Below are 17,173 nucleotides of genomic sequence, written 5' to 3'. Positions count from 1 at the left end.
CAGAGGGGGTTGGGTTTTTTGCAGTGGAAGCCTTAACTCCCTTTGGACCCTGTGAAATAGTTTCTGGGTCAGCAGCAGGGTTTTTAAAAAGAAATTTGTGTGAGTCAGGAACCCTGTAATATCTGTCAGGCTTAACAGGAGCTGGGGGTAAGGAGTCACGGGTCAGACTAGACTCCTAAAACACATCACCTACAATGTCTAACAGGTGGAATGGCTGATGTAGTAAAAGAAAATCCCTGAGCCTCTTTTTAGATTCTGAAAAATCTTGGCTCTCCCAGTGGAAATGCTCCCTCATGGTATGCAAGGTTTCCCCAAAGGAATAGTCCTCAGGAGGAAATGCTGAAGGTATAGATTCTTCAGCATCAGAGTCCTCATAGGGAGGAAGGGAATATTCCTGATCAGAAGAGGAATCAGAAGAAATAGAAATATGATCTGAAGATTCATAGTCAGTGTCTTGCCTAGGCCTCTTATCAGGAGGAGGATGAGAACCCCTGATCAAGGTAATCAAGTCATTGGCCATTTTGAGCATTTGTTTTTTGGGCATAGAGGCCTGTCCACGTGGCTCTTGAGTTTGTTTCCTTGCTTTAGAAGGTACTTTGGTCTTTGGCTTTGAAGCTGAAGTAGTTTTAATGTAAAGATGTTTAGGTCTGAATACACCCTCAGAAGCCGGTACCTGCTCAGCAGCTCCGGACCCATCTGAGGGATTAGCGTCCGAGGCTCCAATACCTTGATTATCCAGCGGCATGGCCGACTCCATGTGGGAGTCGGTAGCGGCCTGTGACTCTAAAGTAGTGGTCACCAGGGGCTGCGAAAGCACTTCACTGAGAACTGGCGACTGGCTTAGGAGAAGCTTAGTCATCGGTTTTGGGCCTCGGTTGTTTTTCTCTATCCTTTTCTTTGCGTTTTTTGTAAACTCCGGTAGTCGGATGGCTACCCAATGACATTTCAGGATAATTAAACCGGCATCCAAAAAAGTTTAAAGCAAAATCATACCGACGCTCAATAGTCTCTTTCTTCTTCTTTCGGCTTTTCCCGGTTAGGGGTCGCCACAGTGGATCATCTGTCCGCTCATGATTGGCATTGGAGTTTTACGGTGTTGAGTTGCCAGCCCGCCGCCAAAAGGCACACACACGCACACACTCCACACCTAGGGCCAATTTAGTGTGTTCAATCCACTTACTGCATGTCTTTGGGATGTGGGAGGAAACCGGAACACCCGGAGGAAACCCACGCAACCACAGGGAGGACATGCAGACTCCACAGAGAAGGCACCCCAACCGAGAATCGAACTGGTGCATTGATTAAATCTAGCACAAAACCGACATCCAGTAACGTTGTGATCATGGCCTAGGCAAGGAATACAGTAATAATGAAAATCCTTATGAGGTATTTGCTTTCCACAAGAAATACAATTATTAACTTTTTCTGACATCAGTCTGGAGCAAGAAAAAAGTTTCCCCAATGGGGTACTTAGCTTTATTGAAGACTTCAGATCTGAAACTCAAACACAAAAATCTCAGGAGTCGGTCGACCGGCACTTGCGAACTGCTTCTGCTTCGGGCACCACGTGGCAAGAAAGACTGAAGAAAATGGCGTTGGCTGCTTCTTTTACACCCCGATGACCTGACATTAGGGAAGGGGCGACAGCAGCCGACGCAGGACCCAAGAAACACGAAGAACATCTAATGCTGCCTTGGCCAAAGGGAAGTCAACAGTAGAACCTTTGGTTCGTCTCTCTGGAATTTTATTAAGACCTTTAAAAGACAAAGTGGAAGGAAAGCATACAGGAACCTCCCTTTCCAATGAAAGGGCATGGCATCCATTTTCCATGCATGCGGACAAAGACTCCTGAAGCAGAAAAGCAGAAAAGAGGAAGTCATGTGTTGTGGATGGAGGCAAATAAATCTATCAGTAGAATACCCCATTTGTTTACTACGTCTAGGAAGATCTCCCTGTACAACCTCCATTTCGGGGGGTCTTTCCTTGAACTGATTAGAATATCTGCCTGGACATGGTCTGTGAGGGGATGCAAATGACTTGAAGGGACAGTTTTTTTTTTTTGTGGCTTAATCTCATGTCATAGTCTGCAAAATTAGTTCCCCCTGCTTATTCATGTACCACATGAATCTGATGCTGTCTGTCAAAATCCTGAGAGGTCCTGAATACTGACACTTAGGAGTGCGAGAAGGTCTGCAGGGCCTGAAAAAGTGCCCATATTTACTTCAGAGTGATGTGCTCTGACTTTAGATTCACTGGCCACTAGTCTTGAACTCTTTGACAGCTGGCACATGCCCCCCACGCAATGTCTGAAACATCTGTGTACAATTCTTGTTGCAGTGTCTGCAGTTTGAAATGTAAGCCTGGGTTGAGGTTTACCTGCGATATCCAGCAGTGGATTTCTTTCTTTAAGCAGGGGTGAAAAGGAATGTGCATGTCCACTGGACAGGAGTGCTGAGACCAAATGGATTTTATGTACCACTGGATCTTTCTCATATGGAGCCTGGCAAAGAGGACCATAGTTATAGCTGCAGCCATGAACCCGGGGGTCCTGAGCATTTCTCTTGCAAGCCTGAAGGTGAAGAAGAGAGTAGAAGCAACACTTTATGTTGTTTGAAGGCAGGAAAGCCTGCGTGAGTTTGGTGTTCAGTCTGCAGCCCAAGAAGACTAGGTCTTGGGTTGGTTCCAGAGTGGATTTCTTTGAGATGGTCATGAACCCAATACTTTGGAGTAGGGACACAGTGAAGATTAGATGGAACAAAAGGGTCTGTGGTGGGGATGCCTGTATTAACAGGTCATCCAAGTAAAGGAATATCTGAATTCCCAGAATCCTGCAGAAAGTTATGACTGGAGTTGTGCACTTTGTGAAAACCCTAGGATTATATCAAGTCCAAATGAAAAAATGGCAAACTGAAAGATGACTAATCCAAAAACCTCAGAAATTTCCTGAACTAAGGGTGAAGTGGAATACGAAGGTGAAGTCCTTCAGAGCAATAAACTCAAGAAAAGCTTGTGGAAGAATGATGGGCAGAACAGTATGGAGGACAGCATCTTGAAAGAAAGGACCTTGAAAAAGGTGTTGACAATTGACAAATCCAGTACAAGTCTCCATTCTCCCTCCTCTTTCAGTCAGGAAAAAAGTTTTGAATAGAATGCCATGGTCAAGCAAGGCATGAATGACAGGAGAAATTAGCTTTCTCCAATTGTTAGGTGGAGAAAGGACTTCCTTCCACTTTGAAACCCAGTCATATAATGGACAGGACCCATTTGTCTGTGATAATGAGCTGCCACTTTTCTATAGAGGAGGTAAGCCTTTTGGACAGTGCAGACTGGGACCGGTGGGGGGCACAAGTGTAGTAAGGTTGACTTGTCTGGCTAGGGAGGCCTTCCAAATTTAGAATTCCTGTCAGACTTGTACTGGAATCTATACCTAGGCATTTTCTTGGCCTTATTAGAAGACCTTCACTCCCTGCAGGCAAATGAAGTGGGCATAGAAGGGTATTTTCTCTGATATCTAGGAAATGAAGTAATGAGAATTTTCTGCAATCACTCATCATTCTACCCTATTTCTGTAAGGTTTTAAAGAAATTGGCTGCGTTAGGGACAAATAATAGGTAACTATTCAAATGAAAATCCAGAAGCTTGATGTCCTCAGGGAGGAATGGAGAGCACAGCTATGCACGCCTTCTAATAACAAGGCCTGTGGCAGCTGGTCTGGAGGAAGCTTCCACTGTATTACAGCTGCATTTGATGCTGTGATTGGCCACTTGTAGGGCCTTAGGGAACCACAGACTTGGCCGGTTAACTACTAGCTGGTTTTTCCATAGTAGTCAAGGCTTTGTTTAAGTTCCCCAAGATAGACAGAACATATTTAATTCTAATAGTTCAGAGCACTGAAGACTATGGTGGAAAAAGTATACACCATCTTTCCCAGTCTATCCATTGCTCTGCTGTCTTTATCTGAGGGAAAGGGCACTGGTAGCAGGCAGGAATTTAGATGGACGTTTTTTCTGTAGTCAAAGAGAACAGAGAACAAGGAAGGATCTACCAAGGGATTCCTGTACAAAAACTTTAGATCTGTGGGTATTTTGTAGAACCCATCAGGGCTTTTAGGATCCAGTGGCTGGCAGTCAGGACTACTAGACACAGATGCAGGGGCACTGAGGAAGTCCTCCAGGAGAGGAGGGACAAGAGCAGGAGCGCCTATCTCTAAAAGATAATGTTTTTTTTTTTTTGCACATCCATTTTGATTCTCCACTCAAACCTTCTCATTATATTACAGATGGTTTAACCAAAAGAAATTTCTTCAATAGGGGAATTAGGGAAAGAGAATCTTCATCAGTGGCTACTTGACCTGAAGAATATACCTGAGAGGAGTGGGCTAAGGAGTGCTCATCATTTCTTCTCATCCTCGGAAGACAATTCTGAATGTCTCTCTTGTAGTCTAACAGGAGAAGGAGCAGAAAATGCAGAAGATGGTGGCTTTAGTGCATTATGACCTTTATCAGGCCGTGTCAGAGAGCCATCTACTCCTTTTCTTTAGATTTCTGGGGAAAAACATTTCTAGTTTTCCGTTTTCATTTTTTTTTTTTTTTGTTGTGGCATCCACTTTCACAAGATGCAGTGGTTCTGACACCTGACTTACCTCGATAAGCGATCCTAATATTTCCTCTCTAACCAAAATTTGCAGTACAACATTGGGTCCTTCGGAGATGCAGCATCAGTAATATCAGTCATTTTCAATGTATGAACCTCAGATGCCATACCGGCTTCCGGCAGGGTCACTGTAGTGGTCACCTAAGAAAGCGAATGTACTGCGGATTCTAAGACTTCAGCAAGTACTTGTAAGTCCAACTGGGCAGGCATCTAATCATCATAATTTTTTCTTTGATACAGGTGGGACTTCAGGGGTGGAAGGATCCACCATCTTAGACTGAGCGAGATGCTTAAGGAGCGGGGTTACCAAGTACATAATGAGGAAGAAAGTCACATCTGTAAGGTTTTAGGTATGAAGAACTGGTAAATAGTACATTTCTTAAAACCATGCTCTGCGCCTAAACAAAAGGGGCACTGGGAGTGGAGATCCCTATAGGGAATCTGCTGACCCTCCTAGGTGACATTTAATAAAGTATCAAACAGCAATAAAAGAAAGAAAATCAAGGAAGGTACTTTGACAGTGCATGTATCACAATGATGGCTAACGGCACTAATAATCATGCATAGAACAGGTTGATGGATGCAAGACTTGCCTTGGACTGGCAGAGAGATAGTCTGAGGTTTTACACTCATACATCCACTTATGTACCCTTATTCCTTCAGCCTTGACGTCACACATTAGATGTGTGGCTCTATGGAAGGTTTTGGCTTTGGTACTCTGGCCCGATGTCCAGGTCATCTGACGAGCTAACAAAAACTGTAACAGTGATGTAAGGAATTACATCATTGGTTAAAGTGTCAGTTTTTGTTATGGAACAAAATTTATCCCCTCTGGGCAGACCTGACCACCAGCATTACTGCAGGGACTTCCTGATTGGTCTGGTTGCTATTCGAGGCATCTACCAGAAAAAGGCGACAAGCCTGCAGACCCTTGCATCATCTGGGACAAGACTGTGGATCACCAAACAGGCTGTGGCCTGCTTCTCTTCTTGGGATTGGTACTAAACTTAGTTAGTTTTATCTAGAACTAGCCAGTACTTTTAGTTTCAGCACTCACATCTGTTTCCTTGTGCTCAGCACTTGCTCATAACTCATTATAAGCACTAAATAAACTACAAATTACTATAGCACTCTACTTTTCTCACTTGTCAAGAGGAAAACAGTTCTTAGTACTTAAATAAATAAGCACCTATCCAGGCATGTCCATGGGTCAGCTCCTGGTGTTTTTTTCCAGTCCACCTGATGAATCTGGGCATCTTGGGGTAATGTAGCAATTACCTCATGTACACTGACAAGCCTCTCCTCCTACTACCCAAGACTACAACCTGTGAGAGATGCACTTTTATAGCCAAAGCTCTCTCCAGCCAGGACTGGACTAGACAGTCAAGAGGAGAAGGTTAACACCTGCACCACACCACACCCAACACATACTCCTTCAAAACCCACACTACCAAAACCCATACATATCAACACAAAGCACACACCCACATTCACGGAGGGTCTCAATAAAAATCTGCCCAAGCAACAGAGACCTTCCAAGCTGAAATGCAGACAACCACCACCTCCCAACACTACCCAAATGACACATAGCCCACAAAATCAGTGTGCCACTCAACCTCAGCCTACAAGGCAAAAAGTACAGTTTTGTACCTACCATAAATGTAGATGTTCGAGTGCTAATACAGCTGCAGTCATAACAGATGGGTTATCCTGCCGTCAGGCGGGTCCTCGGTCGGCCGAATTCCAAAGTCTAGGTCCAGTGTCGGATGTCGTCGCTTCTTCCCTGATGTCAGTGTGGCAGGGGTATAAAAGAACCAGCCTACGCCATTTTCTTCAGTTTTTCTTGCCCCAGATGTCAGGTGCCCCCGGAAGGAAGGCAAAACATAAACTTATGTAATAATGCAATGTAATATAATCAAAAAACAGTAGTTTGCAAGCAAATACACCATAAAAGAATACCCCAATCAGGTTGTATGAGAAGGTGTTTGTCATTAGGCCTGTCCCAAGAGGGGATGGAGGGAGGGAAACCTGGACTGCAGCTGTATTAGCACTCGAACATCTACATTTATGGTAGGTACAAAACTGTACTATGTTCATTGTGCATACAGCTGCAATCATAACAGATGGGTAGAATCCCAAAGCTAAAAAGGGGTGGCAGGCACTAAGTGGAACTAGGAGGAGCAAGGATGCCCTGCAAGACTGCTGTGGCAAAGCCCGCTCTAGATTTAGAGTAAAGTGGAAGGTGATAGTGCTTGAAGAAAGTGTGCACAGAACTCCAAGTGGCTGCTTCCAAAATGTCCTTGGTAGGAACCCCCCTGAGGAAAGCTGCAGAGGTAGCTGTGGCCGTTGTGGAGTGAGATCTGATGCTTGGAGGTACAGTCTTACGATGAAATGAGTAACAAAAGCGTATGCAGTGGGCTATCCATTTTGAGATTGTCTGTTTGGAAATAGCCTTTCCTTGAGCACCTGTAGCATAGGACACAAAGAGTTGCTCTGATTTTCTGAATGGCTTTGTCCTGTCCAAATAATAACAAAGTTGTCTGTGAATGTCCAAGGAATGTAGTAGTCTTTCCCCTTTGTTTTGTGGGTTAGGATAAAAAGTAGGTAAGTGGATAGTCTGATTCAAGGCTACACTGGATACTACCTTTGGCATAAAGGAAGGGTTGGTTCGTAAGGAAACTCTGTCCTGATGGAAAATGATGAAAGGTTGCACAGCCATGAGGGCTTGTAGTTCTGAAACCCTGCATGCTGAGGTGATAGCCAGAAGGAAGGCTGTTTTCCATGACAAATATTGCAGTTCTGTTGAAGCAGCTGGCTCAAATGGAGGCAGGGTCAGTATTTTCTATAATGAAGTTGAGGTCCCAAGCAGGTACTGGTGGCTTCCTTGGGGGTTTTATATTCTTAGCCCCTCTGAGGAACTGTCTTAAGAGAGGGTGAGAGAATAAAGGAGGATCAGTGTTGTATTGTGCAAAAATGGCTGAAGCATGGATCTTGATGGAGGAGAAGGAAAGTCCACTGTTTAACATCTCAGCTAGGTACTGTAATATTTGAGGTAAATTTAGTACCCAAGGATTCTGTCCCTTTTTCTGATTCCAGGCACAAAACCGTTTCCATTTGGCGGAGTAGGCTTTTCTAGTAGAGGGCCTTCTGGCCTCCAAGATGATATCCTGCACCTCCTTGGAGAGGAGGGTCTGTTAGGAAATCAAGGAATCCTCCATGTGGCTAGATTGAGGGTTTTCAGCTGACTGTGAAGAGTTTTGAAGTTGTGCTGGGTCAACAGAAGAGGCACTAGAGGCAGGATCCATGGTGGGGAATGCGTCAGGCTCCTCAGGAATGGATACCAGTGTTGTCTTGGCCAGTCTGGAGCAATGAGAATCATCTTTGGCCTGTCTGCTCATCTTTGTGAAAACTTGAGGATGCAACTTCCATTCGTGTGGATCAGTCATATTTCTGCTTAGGTTGTCTGCCAGCGTGTTTTCCTTCCCTGGCAGGAATTGTGCTTGAAGTTGGATTTGCAATTCCAGAGCCGTGTTCCAAAGAGACATGGCTAGTCTGCACAGGGGGTATGAATGAGTTCCTCCCTGTTTGTTTATGTACCACATCACTGTGGTGTTGTCTGTCCTTATCAATAGCTGGCCTGGATACAGTAGGTCTTTGAAGGCCATAATAGCATTTTGCACTGCTAGCATTTCCTTTTGATTGATGTGTAGGTGCTTTTCTTTTTGGGACCATTTGCCCTGAATGCACTGATCTGTCATGTGCGCCCCCCAGGTGTAGTCCGAGGCGTCTGTTATGATGATTTGATTTGCTTGAGGCATGCAGAAGGGGAGACCTAAGTTTCTTTGGCCTGCTTGAGCCCACCACAGAAATTCCTTTTGGAGACATGGAATGAGTGGTATAATTGTTTCCAAACTGTGGCTGTGTTGAGACCATAAGTTTTTTAGGTACGATTGAAGTTTCCTCATATGCAGCTTTGCACATGGGATCAGCAGGATGCAAGATGCCATGAATCCCAGAGCCTGCAGGACTTTCCTTGCAGTCAGCCTGGTGAAGGCTGTCATTTTTCTGAAGTATTGAGATAGTTGCCCTTGCTTCTCTGGCGTGAGGTAGGCCATCTGGGTGTTTGTATTCAAGCTGGCACCCAGGAAAATTATTGCTTGAGAGGGTATTAGTTTTGATTTATTATTGTTGACTGTGTATCCCAGAAAGTTCAACAACTTTATTACAAACGCCAGGTGTTTCAGAAGTATGTGCTTGCTGTCTGCTTGGATCAGACAGTCATCCAGATATGGGTATATTTGTATCCCTTGAAGTCTACAGAAGGCAATTATTGATGCCAGGCATTTCGTGAACACTCTGGGCGCAGTAGATAAGCCAAAGGACAATGCAGAGAATTGATAATGGGTTGAACCTGCAAGAAATCTGAGGTATCTTCTGCAATCTTGTCTGATAGGGACATGCAGGTATGCCTCCTTGAGGTCCAATGTTACCAGCCAAGACTTCTTGCCCAGCATGGGAAGAAGCTGCTGTAATGTGAGCATCTTGAATTTTGGTACGAGTAAATATGTGTTTAGGATGGATAGGTCCAAAATAGGTCTCCAATCTTGGTCCTTCCTTGGTACCAGGAATAGTCTGGAATAAAAACCTTGAACCTGTTCTTGTGCAGGTACCTCTTGAATAGCTTTCATGTCCATGAGAGCTGAAATTTGTTTTTGTGCCTCTGTCCTTTGATTTTGTGGCAGGTTTGGCATGCCTCTCATTTTTGGAAGGGAGTGAAAGTGGAATCTGTAGCCTCTGTCTATAATGTCCAGGATCCATTTGTCTTTTGTGACAATATGCCATTTTTTTGAAAATAATGCCAGTTTTCCGCCTAAAGATGCTGCCATTAAAGCTTTGCTTGGCATGCAAAGGGGAAAGTCATTGTGTCTGCTTTCTGAATGGCTGTGATCTATCCTCTCCACCTCTTGGTGAAGGTGCTTGCCATTGTCTGGCTCTAAATGATCCTTGAGATTGCCCTCTACCCCTCGGGCGCCTGTATCTACCTCTTTGAGGTCTGTCCGTGGCTGGAAAGGACCAATTTTTTGAAGGCCAGTTTCTGCTGAAACGTGGAGGTTGTACCTGTAGGAAATCTTTCACTGTTTGCATTGATCTTGCCTTTTCCTCCATTTTCTTTAATACCTCCTCAGCTTTAACACCAAACAATACATCTTTTTGAAGAGGTGCATCTAGTAATTTAGCTTTGACATGATCTGGTAAGGTTTGCTCTTTGAGCCAAGCATGTCTACGTATGACAGACCCTGTAACTACATGAGGCCTCTAAAGCATCAAAACCACATTGCAAGGTATGTTTACCCACTTGCTCTGCACTATGCAACAAATCCTGCAACTCCTTCAAGTCTGGTTGTTCAGGTTGTGTCATTTTGCTTTTCAACTGAGATAACAAAAACTGTTGATACTTTAACATATGGAACTGACAGTTTAATGCCCTCATGGTTAAAGTGGCCGAGGTGTATACCTTTTTCCCCCACCTTTCTAAAGCTCTGGAATCTCTCTCTGAAGGTAATGGGGTTTTGGCAGTAGAGGCCTTAATTCCCTTGGGACCCTGTGAAATAGTTTCTGGGTCAGCAGTATGGCTTTTGTATAGGAATTGGTGTGAATCAGGAACCCGGTAGTACCGGTCAGGATTAACAGGAGCTGGAGGTAAAGAATCTGGGTTAAGGCTGGCCTCTGTGTACACATCATCTAGTATGTCCAAGACAGGAGGGATAGCCAGAGGCCTGTGCTGAGGAAGCAAGAGAAAATCCCTGAGCCTTTTCTTGGAATCTGAGTAATCTTGGCCTTCCCAGTGGAAGTGTTCCCTCAAGGTATGTAAGGTTTCCCCAAAAGAATAGTCCTGGGGGGGGGACAGAGGGAATGGACTCCTCAGCATCAGAATCTTCAAAAGGGGAATATGAATATTCCTGGTCCTCAGAATGTTCTGAGGTAATAGAGGCCTGGTCTGAGGAAGGGTAGTCTTCCTCCAATCTGGGCCTTTTGTCCGAGGGGGGTTGAGAACCCCTGATAAGAGTAATCAAATCCTCAGCCATTTTGAGCATCTGTTTTTTAGGCATGGGGCCTTGAGAGGGGCTCTGTGGAGCTTGTCTTTTAGTTTTCATGGCTGCTTTAGATTTTGTGAAAGCCTTAATGGAAAAAGAGGAAGGCCTGAAGACACTTTGAGAGGTGGCAGGCCTGTCTAAACTCTGAGTTTCCCCGCCAAGAGTGGCGTCGGTATATGTAGTCAGGGTGGGGGCCGAGGAGCCTGCGACCTCAGGCACAGAAGACACCCCTAAAGAAGCGTCATCGGTACTCATGGGCTGCATAGGCGCCTCGCTGAAAACCGGAGCATTTGTATCCGGCTATAGCGTGGTGTCGGTAGAAGTCGCGGACCTCGTATGTCAGTCTTTATCTTTGCGTCTTTTGCTCAAAACTGGAGTCGGAGTATCCGACGACATAATGTAATTAAATTCTTTACCAAAATAGTGTTGGGCGAACTCCGCCCGACGCTTAATAGTGCGTTTGTTGAATCTAGCACAAAAATGACAGGCCGAGACGTTGTGGTCTGGGCCTAAGCAAGGAATGCAGAAGGAATGGAAATCCTTATGCGGGATTTGCTTCCCACATGAAATGCAATTATTAACTTTGTCTGACATCGGTCTGAGGCAAGAAAAAAGTTTCCCCAACGGGGTACTTAGCTTTCAAGAAGACTTCGGCTGAAAAATATTCGTAATCTCAGGAGCTGGCCGACCGTCACTTGCGAACTGCTTCTGCTTTGGGCACCGCGCGGCAAGAAAGACTGGGGAAAATGGCGTCGGCTGGTTCTTTTATACCCCTGCCGCACTGATGTCAGGGAAGAAGTGACGACGGACCTAGACTTTGGAATTCGGACGACCGAGGACCCGCCTGACGGCGGGATAACCCATCTGTTATGACTGCAGCTGTATGCACGATGAACAGCAACATACCCAACACACTAGTTATAGGTGACTCTATAGTCAGGCACACTGATGTCCCATTCACAAGGCTAAACAAGGAGAAAGTTATGGTCAGCTGCCTGTCGGGTGCCAGGATCCACCACATAATGCATGCACTCAGGTCACTCTACAACAAATACAAATACGACTCTGTTATTGTCCATGTTGGTGTGAATGACCTGATACTTACCTCCCTGGACTACATGAAAAGAGACATGGAACAGCTCTCGGATCTTGTAGCCCAGGTATGACCCTAGCCCCGAGTAGCATCCTGCCATCACCCAGAATGATACCACAGTACAAGGACAAAATGACTGACCTCAAAAATTGGCTGAGCTTCTGGTGTCATTCTAAGGGGATCCAGTATCTGCCTGGGACAGCATGGTCGACAGACCACAATGCTTTGCCAGAGATGGCCTGCACCTGTCACCCCTGGGATTCTGTATACTGGCCAAGGCTCATGCCACCCCTATAGTGCCTTTTTTAGGCAAGGGTCAAATGCCAAATTCAACACCATAACAGGTATAAGCAAGCAAACTCTGAGGGTAATGCTACTCAATGCTAGAAGTCTAAACCTCAAAATCCACTCACTCAAGGCACTCCTTAAAATGGAGAACATAGACGTCTGTGCAGTGAGAGACCTGGATCAAGGCTCCAGAGAGCACCCCTGCATTACCAGGCTATAATTCATACCACACCTTTCGGCCACCAAACCTGGATCGAAACACTAAAGGCAGAGGAGTGTCCATATTAATTAAGGATATCCACACCTCCAGGCTAGCTGCTCAACATAATGATCTGAAATTATCCAAGTGCAACTAACACTGGGAAAGACTGCAATCCAAGTTATAGCTTGTTACAGAACCCTCACCATGCCCCAGGATTCCCACTCTTCATTTCTTAAGATACTGGAAAATATTAAGGTACAACCCAATACTTCAATTATGGGCAATTTCAACTACCCCACCATCAAATGGGAAAGCTACTCGTGTACCAACTCCTTCGCTCAACGTTTTCTGGAATTCATAAATTCCAATGCCTTGGATCAGCTTGTCCACACCTGCACCAGGGGCAGCAATATCCTGGACCTGGTCATTATCAATATGGGTAACTGGTGTTCCACGCCAGAGGTCAACTCCTCACTGGTCAGATCCAACCACAAGCTAATCACCCTAGACATCCATATCCCACCCCCACCACCCATTAAGGAAACCACCGTCAAAAACTACTCCAAAGCCAGCTTCATGCTTCTTAACACAGAAGTGGCAATCTTCACGACACCCATGCAGATGGAAAATAGAGGTACGACTGCTGAATCTTACACAAATGCACTGTATAAGCACATACACAAATGCATGGACCGTGCCATCCCCAACAGAACCAAGGCACTATTCTCCAAAAAAAGGAAGCCAATCTGCTGGTCCCCTGCCATAACAAAATCTACAACAGAAGGAAGAAGCTGTTGCAAAAAAGAATAAAATCCCAAGATTGGAGTAACTCCCTAGTCAGCCTCAGCAAGAAGCTGAGATCCCTCATAAAATCCTCCAAAGCTAGTTATGAAAATACAATCACCACTGATTCCAAAGACAACCACAAAGCATTCTACAGCTATGTCAAAAATCTCAATGGCAACACTAAGATCTGCTCTGAGCTACAGCACAATGGCACTAAATATACAGAACCAACTGATATTGCCAACATCCTGGCAGATAGGTTCAGTGCTAACTTTACCCCCCTCTCACCCTCCAAAGGGCACATCTTAATAACGGAAGAATGCAAAGCCCCTGTAATCACGGATGAACAAGTAAAGACCGCACTCTCCAAAGCCAAGAACACAGCATCCATGGGACCAGACAACATCCCAGGCTGCATACTGCACAAACTACAGAATGAACTGGCACCTCACCTAAGTACCATGTTCAATCATAGCCTCACCTCAGGCTATGTGCCTACTGAATGGTGCACAGCGACGGTTATCCCACTCCACAAAGGAGGTGCCACCACGGACCTCGGAAACTAATGCCCCATTAGCCTGATGAGCCTGGTCTGCAAGGCCATGGAACGTATCATCTTGGAGATTATAAACAAAGACATAGGTAACCTCCAAACCCTGGATTCCACTCAGTTTGGGTTTGCAAATGGTTGATCATGTCTACTAAACCTGATTGACTTCTTTGAAGCAGTCACCAGAGCCGTAGACAAGGGCAAGGTAGTGCACACAGCCTATCTTAACCTCGGCAAGGCATTTGATACCATCCCTCACTCTGGAATTACAGATAAACTCACTAAACTGGGTATAAATCCCTATGTCACAAGATGGGTGGCCAACTGGCTCACTGAAAGAATCCACACAGTAAAAGTAGCTGACTTCAAGTCCGACTTCAGACCAGTGACGAGTGGAGTACCACAGGGTTCGGTCCTGGGTCCCCTCCTGTTCGGCATTTACTTCTCTGAAGTGCAGGCCAACACAGAAGGTCTTTGGTTAACAAAGTTCGCAGATAACTGCAAACTGGAAGCCGTAACAGAATCACCTAATGATGCAGACATTCTACAAAAGGGCATCACAGAGACAGATGTTTGGTGTCAAAGTCATGGCCTCAAGCTCAATGCCAAGAAGTGCATTGTCATCCCCTTTGGGAAAAACTTGGTACCCATGAACTACCACATAGGTGGTAGCTCACTAAACACCAAAAGTGCGATAAGAGACCTTGGGACATAGGTGGACAGTAATTTCTCCTTTGATAACCACATCGCCACAGTAGTCAGGAAATCCTTCTACGTGCACACATCACAAAAGGGTTCTCCTCTAGAAAAAAGGAGGTCATTGTTCCTCTCTACTCATAGGTTCATAGGTTGGTACTAGGCTATCAGCCCTCAGGCCTATATAAGCCTATACATAACAATTCCCTGGCTATTTCTTCCCACACTATTTACTTCCCTAGACCCCTGTCTCATCCCTCATCAGACCCATTATAGAGTACAATGCCCCATTTGGCATGCATCTCACAAGACACCTACAACAATTGGAAAGGCCACAAAAATACCTCACTAAGAGGATTACCGGCCTCAAACAGATGCCATATGCAGACCATCTCAAAAAACTCCAGCTCTACTCAGTCACATATCGCCTACTTAGAGGCGATCTCTGCCTAACATACAAAGCTATGTGAAACCTAGAGTTGGTGGACATGCTGCACTAAAAGAAATCCCAATCTCTCCTTACCACACGCTCCAGGGACCTAAACCTTGTCACCACAATAAACAGAACATGCTGGAGGGAAAGTTTCCTGTCCCAGAGTCTTCCCATACTCTGGAACAAACTACCCTTTTATGTCAAGCAAAGTTCTTCATTGGACCTCTTTAAGAAAACTCTTGACAAATTGATGGGAAATAGAAAACTCATCCCGAGGATCACTTCTGTGGCACTGCTCGATAGGGGCATAGGAAAATAATTTTCTTGGGTGGCGAAAGCCAGGGAACCTTTTTGGCTAGGCTTATATAGGCCCCAGGGCTGACAGCCTAGTACCTACCTATGAACCTACCCATGAACCTATAAGCACTCTCGTAGGATGTATGTGTGGGAGTGCATACATCTTAGGAACTACCATCACCAGCTTGAAACAGCCAAGTCCATGTCCTATCAATAACAGCCCTGCTAGGTCACATAAGTCACCTCTTGTATGGGAGTAAATCTGGCCACTGAGACATCACCACACCCAGCCCAGGAAAGGTGAGCCATAAGATGCTCATTATCTATCCTCCCCACCTCAACTTTTTCAGCACACAAGCTACTACATGAATTCAGGTAATTTAGATCTCAGACGCAGAGCTTTATCCCTCTTGCCCGGAACAAAGTCAATCAAGGCAATTTCTGAATGGCTGTTATCTGACAAAGGTAAGCCTTCTCTCATTAGAAATACACTAATCCAGTAATCAACCCAGTGGTGTAAAGGCATAAAGCCCTGTGTGCACCTCAGTTAATCCAGTTATGACTAAGTGCTCAGAGGCCTACCCCTGCTGGCAAGGAGGATAGGCCTGATCACTGTGAAGGGGTGACTGAGCTGATGTAGGCAGACAGTTTTTCCAGCTCTGGTTGGGACCATGAATTGGAATGATTGCAAGGCTGGGAATGTGGAAGGACTAAGAAGACATAGTCACCCTAGGATCTAGGATGGACACATCCTCAGCTGGCTACTCCTCAAAGCTCAACCTAACCACCAAAGATGAAGTCAAACTGGAAGGTATAAGGCCCTGGGTTAAAAATTCAACATGTACACAACAGTATATGATGCTGACAGCCTCAGGCTACCCTCAACCTCCCCTTCTTACCTCAAACATCTTCAGACAAAAGAAAGCAAGGAGATCACTATGACACTTCTGCTCTCCTTCCAGTCATTAGGGTAGCCCCACCCAGGAGGTAGTATGGGGCATGGAGAATGGCACTTATGGAAATGAATCTGAGCAGCATGGTGGTGCACAAGGAAATTAAAAAAAAATATATATATATATATATACACACACACACACACACACACACACACACACACACGCACAGACATACACACACGCAAACACACACACACTCACCCACAGACAGATACACACACACACACACACACACACACACACACACACACACACACACACACACACACACACACACACACACACACACACACACACACCCCCACAGACAGATACACACACACACACACACACACACACACACACACACACACACACACACACACACACACACACTCACCCACAGACAGATACATACACACACACACTCACACACACACACACACACACAAAGAAACACACACACACACATACAACACACACACACAGACAGATACGCAAACACACACAAACACACACACACACACCCCACACACAGATATACACAGACACACAAACACACACACAAACACAGACCCACAGACAGATACACACAGACACACACAGACACACCCACACACAGATACACACACACAGACAGATACACACACACACACACACACACACACACACACACACACACACACACACCCACAGACAGATACACACACACACACACACACACACACACACACACACAGACAGATACACACACACAGACACACACACACACACACACACACACACACACACACACACACACACGATATAAAAAGTGTACATACCGCTGTTAAAATGCCAGGTTTTTGTGATCTAAAAAAATGAGACCACAATAAATCATTTCAAAACTTTTCCACCTTTAATGTGACCTATAACCTGTACAATTCAATTAAAAAACAAACAAATCTGTTAGGGGAAAAAATATAAAAATAAAAAACATACAATAAGCTGGTTGCATAAGTGTGCACACCCTTAAACTAATACTTTGTTGAAGTACCTTTTGATTTAATTATAGCATTCTGTCTTCTTGGGTAGGAGTCTATCAGCATGGCACATCTTGACTTGGCAATATTTGCCTACTCTTCCTTGCAAAAGTGCTCCAAATC

This window comes from Protopterus annectens, chromosome 1.part0 (assembly GCF_019279795.1).
Source record: "Protopterus annectens isolate FY-2018-M chromosome 1.part0, PAN1.0, whole genome shotgun sequence".
Taxonomy (NCBI): Eukaryota; Metazoa; Chordata; order Ceratodontiformes; family Protopteridae; genus Protopterus; species Protopterus annectens.
Note: the sequence above shows the minus strand (reverse complement) of the source record.